The 12,970-nt window shown below is 53.8% G+C and overlaps 1 pseudogene; it reads right to left on the bottom strand.

The window, feature by feature from the left end:
* Positions 1-9,951: 9,951 nt before the first annotated feature.
* On the bottom strand, positions 9,952-12,894 carry LOC119106278 (endothelin-converting enzyme 2-like; annotated as a pseudogene).
* Positions 12,895-12,970: the final 76 nt, after the last annotated feature.

Below are 12,970 nucleotides of genomic sequence, written 5' to 3'. Positions count from 1 at the left end.
CTTACTTCGGTTTTGGACATGACGCTCATCGAATGATGAATGATGACTGTGTTGGCCGATGATGCTATTGAAGCAATAGCGCTATTGGTTCGGTAAAGTTCGCCATGCCACGGTTAATCATTTCTGGGTGCGGTTCGACATGCCAATTCAGCAGTCTCAGAAGCATGGCGTCGCTGCATTTTGGATGTCCGCTGGGTGCTGGTGAAGGACCCCGCCTCATCGCCCCAGAAATGTCCCAAGCTTTTGTGCCACAGTCTCCGTAATCAAGTCAAGTGCGTGCTGAATCGCGCTGCTAGACAATGCAATCAACTCTGTCGGGCTCAGGCAGCAGCTTTATTACAGAGTTATATTTATGCCGCGTTGACGTGCTCAGCCGAGGACCAGGTTTGTCTTCAGCGCGAGACAATGATGCGGCTTTACGTCAGCGATTTCAGTCACAGGCGGAGTTACAAGTCAGAATTGCAAGCATGCCTGTCGGACGTGGCCTGCACACATACACCATGGAGGCTGACATCTGTGAGACGCGATGGAGGACTTCCATTGTGACAGAGCGAGCCCGTCCGCAGAGCCGGCGAGCATGCAATGTCATGCCACTGAGCAGACTGGCAACTGTAGCCAGATGCAACGGAAATGAATAGCTTGAGCGGAAAAATGCCATCGGTGACGAAGAGCCTCCCAGAAAGCAATACTGTGACGCTCTGGGGTAATCCTCGGACGCCGCTGGATATGTATGACGTTGACAAGTCCGAGATAAATAAAAGCTTGTAAGAAAGGTCGTTCCGATATTGCGAAACGGTACACTCATGGACGCGTGAACGATGGTCGGGGGACAGGAACATTGCTGCGAAGTACACCACATTCTTCATACGCAACGTAGCTGGACGTGGGGCAAACAGCTCTGTGCACACATACCTCAGTCATTAGTCTGATACGATAGGATAAGTTACTCGGACCGTTTGAGCCGTCTTCTCGTAGCGGTAGCCATAGTATAATCGAAGCGTAATGAATGACCACAATCATACCAATCATGGCATTGGTGTGATTTAGTTATGAACTTTCAATCGAATATGTGGTGTGGCCGGTGGCAAAGGACAAAAACGGCAAGCGAACGGCCGGCGACCGCCGCTGATTCGCTCAGGTTTACTAGCGCTTTTTGGCCAAATTTCCTAAAAATATGAATGATGCCGATCAGTTGCGTCGAAGCAGGCTGCACGCCCAAGCGCACGTTGCGCAGTGACTGATATTATTCGACTTATTAGTTGACGGATATTAGTTCTCGATCTGTCGTCCTGAATTCCGTAGAACTAGCACAAAAATAAGAAACAGAGACAAGCCCGATCGCCGCCAGAGATTGCGACTTAACGCGGTGGAGGTTTCCGAGGAGCACCAGGATTGGCCGAAGCAGGCTCACCAGGATGTAATGTATTCGTTGTAAGATAAACACGACGTTCCAGCATAAACACGCCCGTTCAAGTGCTGCACAGACGACAGCGATCATCACGGCTGGAGTATTGAACGTGACATGTCACCGCTGATATGTGCTGAAACCTGTGGCGTCCAGGCCAGACAGCGTTTGGTTCATGTCTGTCATGCAGCGCCACACAGGTAATAATACGCCTTATTCATACGCGCTCGGGTGGGGGTCAGATCGAACCCCCGCCCCCTGAGGGTTTGCCGGAATGGTTTCCGAACGGCGGGGCGTAACCGCGCCAAATTTGGCATAGCCGCAGACAATTAAATTGCGGATCGTGTGGCGTAAAAATTAGATGTATCTTGCATGGTTGCTGACCTACGGCAGGTCAAAGTCAGGGCATGGATGCAGCGAAGTCAGTTTCTCGGGAATGGCTCAATCTAATGGAACAACAGAGTTTTAGACGAATCCATACACCTCAGAAATACTTTCTCAAGCAACACAACAATTGAATGATCAAATTTAATTGACTTAAGTTCAGGCATGAAGGCCAGACCAACATCAAAACCACCCTGTTTTATTATCTAGGGTTTTATACCACTATCGTCATGGGGTCGTTTCTGGTGGCCATTTGAATTGGTGATGACAGGAACCGCATAATAAATCTTCCATGAACCTTTTAGAGGTCATAATAGATCACTGACATCCGATCACTGACATGATCAGCGATCACTGACAAATGACCCAGCTCAATGTTTTGTTTTTAGGAACATACTGCCTAGCGTAATCTTTGTCGCTTAATCAAATGCAAATCTCGAAGTGGTCTTCTAGGATTGTTGTCACCATGACCTCCGACAGGTCAGATAATGTCACTGACTTTAAATAAGTATGTGACTTTCTGCTTAGAATATATATGGGTTGTCGTGAAACCTTGGGGAAAAAACACTTGGGAAACCAACTTGAAGTTTAACCTTTTTTGCCTTATTTGACCCGAAGGTCATGACCCGGGAAACTCAAACTTTGACGAAGTGAGTTCACGTACAGGCCAACACACCCTGATAATTTGGTGTCGCTAGCCGTCTTAGTTCCTGAGATCTCAGGGGGTTAAAATGGCCCCCAACCAAGCGAAGGGTATTTAACCGGTCACCCGGACGCTGTCAAAGCTTGGGATGCTGCCGCCCCTCCCACTCCTCTGCTCCCCTCTCCCCCCACCGAGCTGCAGCGGTGACACAAAGGACGAAAGCGAGCCGGCGCTCCGCCGACGTGACCCAACAAGGTGGCGTCCTGCCACGCGCCTCTTCTCTTCTGTTTATCTGAGGGATTTGGGGCAGGTGATTTGATCACGCATCTGCGCGCATGATGCCACGTTACGCTCCGTCGGCTCCGCGGAAGCCTTGCTATGAACACGCGCTGGCGCCGACGGCACTGCGTGCCCTGCCCGCGTGGTACGAACTGCCAAGGAATAGTTCAGTTTTAGATGTAGAAGGATGTAAATGACGCTTAGGATATGACGAATCCGGTTGTATGCTGGACGGGTAACTTGTGATTTCGCCTGATGGCACACGCCTGTTTTAGATGCTGCTGATGAGAAGCTCATTGTGTCATGCCGGCATTATCAATCAACACTGATGTCCATCCGAGCATCCGGTAAGGTTTTCTCTTCTTGGTTGCAGGTTTTGCATGCGTATGCCTGCCTGCATTTTACCCTATTCCCAGAACACCTCGCTACAACTGGGGCGGCAGCTGAGCCACCAGCACCAGCCGATTGGCCACGGCCGGAGCTTAGTAAGAATTCGTTGTCAGGCTATAACCTTCAACTATCACATCACGTGCCGAATACTCGCCTGAATTCGCCGCAGACGAATAAAATACAGAGGCTTGCTCATTTCCGCTAGTTACATGGATACGTCGCACTTGACGAAGCCTTGTTTGTGCAATTTGGTGGAGATCTTGGCGTCGCGTGCTTCAGGGCGCAGGTTGCGTCACTGACAGCAGTTTGCGATGTAAACGGAGCCTTTACCCTACGCCAGGTTAAAACGGCAGATTAAACGCGGCGTGGATGCTCGGACCAAACTGCACCGGTAATGGCGGGTGGTACCCAAAGCCAACGCGTCGGTGGACGGTGGAAGTATGGGCGGAGGTAGCCGCGATGATGAAAGGGAGGGGGGGGGGGGACGCGGTTCGGCTCCGAGTTCTGCCCACACCTCCTTCCCCGAGCTTGGCGGCCTTCCCCCACTCGGAGATCGGAGCGTTACTTCTACCGAGGTGCTCGTTCAGGATCTAGCTTTGGGGACGCGCGTATGGGCAGAAGAGCTCGCTCATCCATGCGATTGCGCGCCACCTGGAGCTGACGGGCATGGTGGTTTCCATTGCAATTCTGTTCCCAATTTTGATATATATATATTTATATATATATATATATATATATATATTACCATAGGAAGATGATTGATATTTCTCTCTGGAGGGAAGGGAGCGCCCCGATCTTGGAGGGCACGTTTCATGGCTACGGCCACCAGCCTCCTGGTTTCCTCTTCTCTTGTTTGCACGCTTAGGTTGTAATCCTGGACGAATCGAGCTAGTAATCTACTCACAAGACATGTGGCGCTCTCGCCGGAAGGCCGTCGCTGCCGTTCGCCGGCCGACGGCCACACCGGCCCTCCACTGTCGTGAAAACTTCACCCACAAGAGCGAGGCGGGTTGCCACACCGGATGGGCCGCGTGGATAACTTTCATCCACTAGAACCGGGCGGGTGCCACGCCGGATGGGTGGTATAAAACTTCACCCATGAGAGCGAGGTGGGTGCCCCCCCCCCCCCCCCCGCATGGGCCGCGCAAAACTTCACCAGTCCGGTGCCATTGAGTTCCGGTAAAAGTGACCTTTGATCGGTCTTACCTGGTCAAAAGGGTAGATCATGAATTGATCCGTGTTCTCCGTCCGCATTACCATGTGTGGCGTGATGGCAGGATGAGCGGTGCTGCATGACTCTGCACTCTGAACCATATGCCGTTCGTGACTCATCGGTGCTGTATGGCAGTTCAAACCAAGTCATACGAACAAAGCCTTGTGTGCGGTGACCTAACCCGGTTATCGAAAGAACTAATCATGCCACAGTAGCAAAACAAAGAGCGCTGGATAACGCTTGTCAAACTGCGTAAGGCATCGGCCAAGATTACGCGAGCTATATCAGAGCAAGTCATGGGAGGCGAAACATTATTCATCAAAGGCTTTGTTGCTCGGCGTATTTTCGCAAAGCAATCTTTGATGACCTGATCTAATCAGCGGTGTGGCCAGAATTTCGCGCAGCAGGAGCCAAACGGGGTCATTTGGGCCCCTCTCAGTCAAGGACCCCAATTGGGGTCTTTGGTCGCTATAGGTGTCGTGTTTTTTATTCGCAGGACTTTTTAGGCTTGGAATTCGACTCTGATGGCGTGGCTCCGTTTTTAAAGAGGCCGGTAGGTGACACACTACCAAGCAGCACTGGGGCCTTCGGCGCCAGGGGGTCCCACCACCTCCAGGAGGAAGCCGAGACCTGAAAAGCTCTCCCTTGGCCATGCTACCGAGTCTTATTCTATTTATAGACACGCACCATCCGTCTAGTATACAACGTGCACCGGATCGGTGCAGCATGCCGCTTCAGACTGCGTTCTCTACGACAAACGGACACTGGCTGACACTTCTAAATCCGACTTTATTACCCCAAGAAATCGGACATCACTCATGTTTATCAAAGGCCAGGTCTTCATATTTTCGCGGGTGATAAAATGCTGTAAACTCTGCTAGTAAAATATGATCGTTTTGCCAGTCGTTTCAAGGTTATTTGAGCAAATCCTCAGAACGCGCCTCTAAGCCCTGCTCCTATACAGCGATGTTACATAACTGATCTCGAACACGCGGGCTCGTGAAGGTGACAAATGCGCTCAATCGCAAATTGGCCAGGCACGTATGGCGCTCTCCGCACTGAAAACGCACGGGGAAAACACGAGCACAACGGCGCAGGACAAGCGAGCGACGCACGTCTCCGACCGATTGTCAGTGTTGTGCGGCAGCGGCGCGCGGCTCGGTCCGGACACGGCAGCCTCCCGATCTGACCTTGGCCGACCTTGAGTCCGTCCGGTCGCGTCCCCGGCTGCGAGGCGGCGAAGACTCGCTGTTCCGTCCGTCGGTCCCTCCCCCGACCCTCCGGGCCCGGCCCGCCACCGCTGTTGTGCGCATCTCGAAGCTTCCACTCTGCTTCCGTATGCGCCATTGTTTGACGCAGTTTTCGTGCGTGGTGTTTTTCACACTGGAGGCGGTTTGAATGCGTTAGGCGTCGTGAACGCAGATATGCACATCGCAGAGCGGCGCAACGTGCGGGGATGTGCGAATCGGCATATCTCGGACGGGCCACGCGGGCGAATGTCACACAGTGTGTTCACGACCATGGTTGGGTCTTTGATCACTGTCCGTGTAGCTGTGTGGGGACTGTAACTCTTGATGTAAGGAAGAAGGGCCGCGAACCCCTAGCTTTTTTCGGCATTATGAGTTCTTATTCCGAAAATCGCTGACTAGGTATATTGGTGAAATAGGTAGGATTTGTCGGGTATTACATAAACCAGTTACTAAGGTAGAGGAATATATATATATATATATATATATATATATATATATATCGTACATAGTGTAAGATTTATCGGTGTTTTAAAGCAGTGCTCTTGGCCACAAGCGTGACTCGTGACGAGTTACGAATGACCTTGAAAACTGCCTTGAAACGTTAAGTGGCCTCATAATGTGCTCGGCTGATTGCCTGTTGTATTTAACCATTACATTCTGGTATATTAAAGGTCATTTTTAAGTTTATGGTGGAATTTTAGATTTCCAACCTCGCAGCACTGCAAGCTAGCACACGCCAAACTTAGACGCATGGAAAATTTGCATTTTGATCGAACCGAATCGTGCATTTTGGAGAATATTGGGCGCCCTCACTTGCCCGTGACGTAATCGCTGATGCATTGTATCTCGTCTTTGTCATCTTTCAAAGCGTATTAGGTCACACCGAGCACCGCGTGCGGCGGCCATTTTGAACTTAACTAAGCGGAACAGGATAAGACAGAACAATGCAATGACGCACTTAGGCTGTAATTGTTTTTGGTGCTAGCTGCTAGTCTCTTACGGCCGTCAGCCTGTGATTTCTGCATTTGTACATGTTGCAGCGCGCTGCATAAGATCGGGCCCAACCAACAAGGGTTCGGCTGCGCTTGTAAAAAATTTAGATGAGTTGTTTTTCTCCTCCCAAATCCATGCAGGTTTGAGATAAGCTCACTGTAGGAGCATTTGCAACTGTTGCTGCGGATTTTTTGTGCGAGATTCCAAGCATGAATAAGATGTAGATGTAAAAGCTGTTCAGGTATTTAAGGTAAGAATTCGAAACATAAGAATGCCCTGTTATATTGCTTAAACTAACATTATAGTTCCCATTGTTAACGTGTGTTCAACGATATGAACGCTACGAGTCAACAGTCGTCCACTTCAGCAGTGTCGCAGCGCGCCGCAAGATGATAAGCGCCCATCATGCATTTTTCTGTTGCGCATGATCAGCCAGCGCAACAGAAAATAGCCTCCAGGTGTGCTTCCAAAAGGTTTGCCATGGTATGCTGCGACAAACTTATATTTCGTCCGTTTAAACCAGACGTAGACATTAGATGCAGCGGATATTGGAATAACCGTAAGAAAATTGCCCGTATTATTCGTCTGTATGAGGTTATGTATAAAGTTATCGCCCAAAATTCGCTGATTCCTATTTTATTTGGACGACCATTTCCACCCTCCCATTCTTTGTTGAGCCTTTTCACAGTAACCTCCAAAAGTGCCACTTTTCAAGGCAAGTCACACGTTTGAAATGACCTTTTACCTATTTTGCATTGTGTTTGTGAAAGTTTTTCACCTGCCGAATAGGTCTTCAAGCCGAACGTTCAGGCTAGAATAAAGACGAACTATTTTATACGGAAAGCAACGCACGTCATCGCGAATCCTGATTATGTAACCTCATTGGCCAATGGTCACGTTAACGCCCAGGATTCATGACGTGACTGGGATTCGAGCCGGTTTTTCACGGGGCTCCCCTGAGCCCAACCAAAGGACGGCCGGGCTAGCATTTGATGCCGTTTATCTGACCAGATATACACCAGAAGTGCAGCTAACGTGGCTACCTTGGACTCAGAGCCTGGTATGGGAGCAAGGGCTTTATCCCTTGGGGCATTTCAATGAAACGCCATCCCGCCAGTGAAGAAGATTAATGTGATCGAATGAGGTTCCTGTATGCATTTCACGTTCGGGATGTGAAACGGTCAAAGTGTGTGGTGTCGGGTGGAGCATAGCTGCCAAGTGAAGGCCGTTCGTTTCACAGCCTGTGTGGGCCGTCGATGCCTGCGACTGTCTGATCTGTGGATGCTGCAGTTACTGCTGTGTTGAACTAATGGCACAACTCGGACCAAATTATTTCACATCTATCGCCCCCGGTTCAGTTGTGAAGACTCTGCCTCCACGCAGAGTACGCAGCCACGGCAGTCGTGTCAATTTGTGGTGACAAGCCATGGAGTTAGGAGTTAGGAGTGTTGCTGACCAGTGTATTGGTCATTCAGCTCGTGTGTCGTTCTTACCTGTGAGCACGCCTGCTGAGAGCAGACAACTGACGAGGCTGAGCTCCTGCTCTCAGGCGCATGTGGCTGGGCTGCAGCAGCTTATCGTATTACCAGGACCTTGATAGGTATTTAACAGAATTTTCAACCGTAGCTTGGTGTTTTGTCGTGAAGTGTTGCAAGCACTGCAAGCACTTAATGAAAATATGTTCGGATGTGTTGGCAAAAAGCAGGAGATTCCTCCGAACACTCCATTGCAACAAAACATTTGTTTGGCAACGAAGACACGGTACCAGTTGTGGAAGTGCGCCGTTACGGCTGCACAGATAGCTGGGACGCCCGGTGTACGCCATGTAGGCATAATCTCAGCCCATTTGGCAAGCCGTGCCAACATTTGCCGCGCAAAAGACCCGGGGAAAACTAACATGCGCGGTGGCCATGCTGACCAGTTCGGGGGAGGGGAGGGGGCTTTCGTTGTGTAATTCCTGTTTTAGGTGGCGCCGCCCGCATGGCTATGTTGCAAAAACTTGCCTGTCTCGTCATGCACCGCTGGTCCCTAGCGCGGGTCCTCACTACCACGCACAATATCTGCCCGTGGGTACCCGTGAAACATAGCTGCAGTCAGTCGGCGGGGCGCGCTTTTAAAACACTTTTTTCGGCAGTGTCATTGGCTTGATCAGATACGGTTGATCTGTTGGGGGGGGGGGGGGGGGGGGGGGGGCTAATGCACCATTTTGGAGGGCCACCATCGTTTGTGTGTCCATCTCCTGTCCATCTCCGATCTGTGCCAAAGATTGCGGTCATAAAGGTGACAACTGTTATGGCGTTCGTTGTGGCTTTACAAGCGGGATTCGCTCGCAGAACTACTGCCGAAAAGCGTCAGTTTCTGTTATGTATGCATATCTGTGCATGATATATACTTATCGCTGTTAAAACAGCGGGAGATAGTTCAAGTGGAGGAGATAATAAAAACTTGGTGTTTGGTATAGGACTTAACAGAAGGTCTCTTTTGCTGTCTTTTGTACAGCTGAGTTTTTTTGTAGTGAAGACGGCCTCCGACGTTCCGAATTTATCCTGGTTTTTGTGGTACATGTATTATGGGTCGGTTGTCATGAGCTTAACAATGCTTGCTAACAATGTTGAAAATACAGGCGCGCAAGACCTTCTTTAGCCGCATCATGAAGGGCACATATACATCTGGATTCCGTTGTCCAATCAGCTTACCACCAGGATGTTGTGTAATGTGGCTGACACGGCAGCTTATGTCATTTGTTGGTCTGGATTCAACGGCAGAACCTCGCAGTAGTTGCTCGTGAACATAATTGTTACATCGGCCGTCTCCGAGTACCGCTGTTGGATGTATGCTAATTTTTACCGAGGTGGAGGCAGCTGCAGCTCTGCCCCCCCCCCCCCCTTCCCCTCCCGCCCCGCGTTCCCGTCGTACCCAGGTCTGGGGAGAGTTTGGGGTTGTTACTAGACAACCCCACGCTACGTATGTTGTTACGACGCTATACACGAATCCTCGGAGTCGAGCACTGGCTAGCCCGACCCTCAGGCAAACGGCAGTTGGCTTCTGACCAGAAAGGATTGAATGCCATGGGTGCGGCCGTGCCTTAACACTACAGTTGGAGAAAAATCGCTGGACGGCGCGGTCTGGTCCGACCAAAATGGCAGCAGGTGAAGTTATCCGCTGAACAGAAACCGCAATGCTTGGGATTTTAGGTGCACGGGACAAGCCGTGCTTAGCATGACTCTTGAGCCCAGAGCCACACGTGCAGACCATCTGAAGCCAACATTTTAGTTTTAGTTTAAAATAGCGTGCACGACAGAACGAGTTGCGATTTTCTGTGCCGCTACATTGCAGCTGTGTGTGCACACGACCTAAGCGCGCCTGATCGTTTCCACAGACTCGGAAAACCCTCACTGAAACATCTCCGTGTATTGTCCAGGCACTCGACGACCGCAACGCATAAAACACGTATCAGCTCCACAAAATAATCTCACATCTGCATTCACACTTCATTGGCGCCGCGGCCGCAGGCGATTAGCGCACGTCTCTGCGTGGCACACGCGCCGCCCGGCTGGGCGCGCGCGCTGTCGTGCGCCTGCGCGCGCGCGCGCGCGTCCGCTGGAGGATCCGATCACAGCGCTGCCAACACGGCGCCGCGCTATCACAACACAGCCGGCGGCGCGCCGCGACCCAAATGTTGGCGGCGCCCCATTTTGGCGGCCACGCGGAAGCGGTGGGTCGGGGCCGTGGCCGCGCACCGGTCCGGTAACGGTGCGGCCACCGCCGGGCGCTGGAAGACGCCGCGCGCCGCGGCGCTTTCGCACTGGCCGCCGCCGCCGCCGCCGCCGCCGCGGCGGCGCACTGGCGGCGCGCGGGGCTCCGCCGGGGCCGGACCGGTCGGTCTCGCCTGGGCGCTCAGACCAGGTTGCACTCTCGACTGGAATGTTGCGGCGGCACTTTGTTGCACTGGTACGCCTCCTTGAAATGCGGGTTGTTGAACACCAGATTGTTTATCAGTTTGGGGTGCGGGAACTTGTGGAAGGCGGCGTTGAGTAGAACCTCTAGGTACATCTGGTTGTTCTGGCAGCGGCTCTGCGCGTACGCGAGGAAGAAGGACTGGTCGGTGGTCGTGTGCTTCATGCCCGGCAGCAGGATGGGGCCGGAGGTCTGCTTGGCCTCCAGTTTCTTGTGCAGCTTGTAGGCCAGCTGCAGCGCATAGTGCTGCGCCTGCAGGTAGTCCATGGAGGGGCGCGGGTCGAGCGGCACCACCGGACGCATGAACATCACCTTCTGCCGACCCTGGCTCATCTGGAAGCCGCGTGGGATGTGCGTCTCGTACTTGCTGAAGCGGTCGCGGATGCACGTCTTGTAGTCCTTGTACTTGTTAGTGGTCTCGGTGTCCCACCAGTTGGGCGTGCGGAAGGTGCGGTGCTGCAGCAAGAACGGCTGAGCCAGCACGCTGTACAGAATCGAGCCGAGCGCCGCCGAGTTGATGTAGCTGGGGTTCTCGTGGTGGTACCAGGGCACCTGCAACGCGCCGTACGGCACGTTCATGGCCAGCAGCAGCGGGCTGAAGGAGATCTTGACGTCGGACGGCTCCGACTTGATCCAGTAGCCGTTTTCGGCCTCGCTCTCGTCCTCCATAGTGGTGCCTTTGCTCTTGTACTCGATCGACTGGGACTCGTAGGCGGCGCGTAAGTTCTGGAAGAAGTCGGTCGTGTCGAGCGATAGGTGCTTGTAGTAGTCGTCGAGTTTCTGCTTGTTGGTGATCCACGGCGTGTGGCCGTAGAGCACCGTCAGGTTGCGCAGCACCTCTTGTGACGTCTGGCGCGCCGACTCTGTCATCCAGCCGAAGCTGTCGTTGAGCACATCGCGCACGTCAGCCACCAGCGAGCGCACGGATTCCACCTTCTGGTCGCCGATGTGACCCGAGATGAAGAGCGCGCGCACGGCGCGGCCCATGTACGTCCGCAGCAGGTCGTAGCAGATCTGCTCGCGCGACTTGGTCTCCCGGCCGTCGATGCTGTGCTCGAGCTCTTGGCCGAGGATCGAGTACTTGGGGCCGAGCGCCGTCAGGTACTGCCGGATCAGCGCCCACATCATGTAGTGCTGCATCTTGCGCTTGCTGGTCTTGTTGATGAGGTTGTTAATGCCGGTCATGTAGTCGCGGCTGGGGATGTGCACGGACACGGTGTTGGTGATGGACCCCTTGCCGAAGAGCGCGTCCATCAGCTCCATCCAGTCAATGCGGTCGGTGAGCTGGCCGAGCCCCGTCATGTTGACGTTGTTGCGCGGACTCGGCAGGATGTCGATGATGCCCGGGGCCAGTTGGCTGATCTGCGTCTCCACGTCCACGATGTCGTCGACGATCTCCTGCACGCATGAGCTGTTGCAGTTGCGCTCCACCTTGCGTTCAAGCACGAGGCTTGTCGCGCTCCAGTAGCTCCAGAACGTTGGTGATGGTGCGCCGGTAGTTGTCCATGGTGGAGTTGTGCAGCGGGTCGCCCACCTTGTAGGCGCTGCTCACGCTAAGCCCCAGCCGCGGCAGCCGGATGATGATGCGGTTCAGCTTCTGGAACCAGATCACCACGAAGAAGAGGCGCACGCGGTGCAGCTCGCGCGTCTTCTGGAACGTCTGGAGGAAGTCCCAGCCGTCCTCCTGCCATGTCCCGAACAGCTCCATGCCGCCCAGCGAGTTGATCAGGTCCACCATGCTGCGTGCGTTGTTGTCACTCTGGTCATAGGCGTTGATGCACGATGTGTAGAACGTGCGCGCCTTGCTGGTGGCCGAGTCGTCGTCGTGAAATTGCGGCTGCTCCAGGAGCTCCTCCAGCCGGCCGCGGTTGTAGTCCTCCAGCATGTTACTGACGCCGTAGCTTATGTGGATGCCGCGCGGGTGGCGCACGCTGAACTGGCCGCAGGCGTACTCGTAGAAGTCGTCACACGGGTTCACCGAGTAGTTCATGTAGCCGACCATCTGTGCCGCCTGCTGGATGCAGGCCGGCTGCTCACACTCGTGGCCGGTAAGCGCACTGGACCGCGGCGTGGCCGCGCCGCCGCCGCCGCCGCCGCCCGCCGACACGGCGATCAGCAGGATGAGGAAGAGCACCGCCAGCGCGCCCAGCGCCACCGTCAGCACCTGGTACAGCGTCAGCTTCGACACCTGGAAGCCGCGCACGATCCACACGTCTCGGCCGCCGCCGCGCGCGTCCGAGAAGAGGAATTTCTTGTCGCGGAACTCTCCCGCCTCGCCCCCGGCCTGCTCGGCCGCCGGCGATGTCCGGTTGACGTCCATGGCGCGCGCTGTGGGCTCGCGGACTATCGCGGACCGCGGCGCTGGTGGCCGCGTCACGGGGCCGACTGCTCGCTCTGCGGCCCCGGCCTGGCCGCCCGGCCGCCGCCGACCTGCCGCCTAGCGGCCGCCGGCCGAA

This window comes from Pollicipes pollicipes, unplaced genomic scaffold (assembly GCF_011947565.3).
Source record: "Pollicipes pollicipes isolate AB1234 unplaced genomic scaffold, Ppol_2.1 Scaffold_6138;HRSCAF=7277_pilon_pilon_pilon, whole genome shotgun sequence".
Classification (NCBI taxonomy): domain Eukaryota; kingdom Metazoa; phylum Arthropoda; class Thecostraca; order Pollicipedomorpha; family Pollicipedidae; genus Pollicipes; species Pollicipes pollicipes.
The sequence above is the reverse complement of the archived record's forward strand: the minus strand, read 5'-3'. Positions and strand labels throughout refer to the sequence as shown.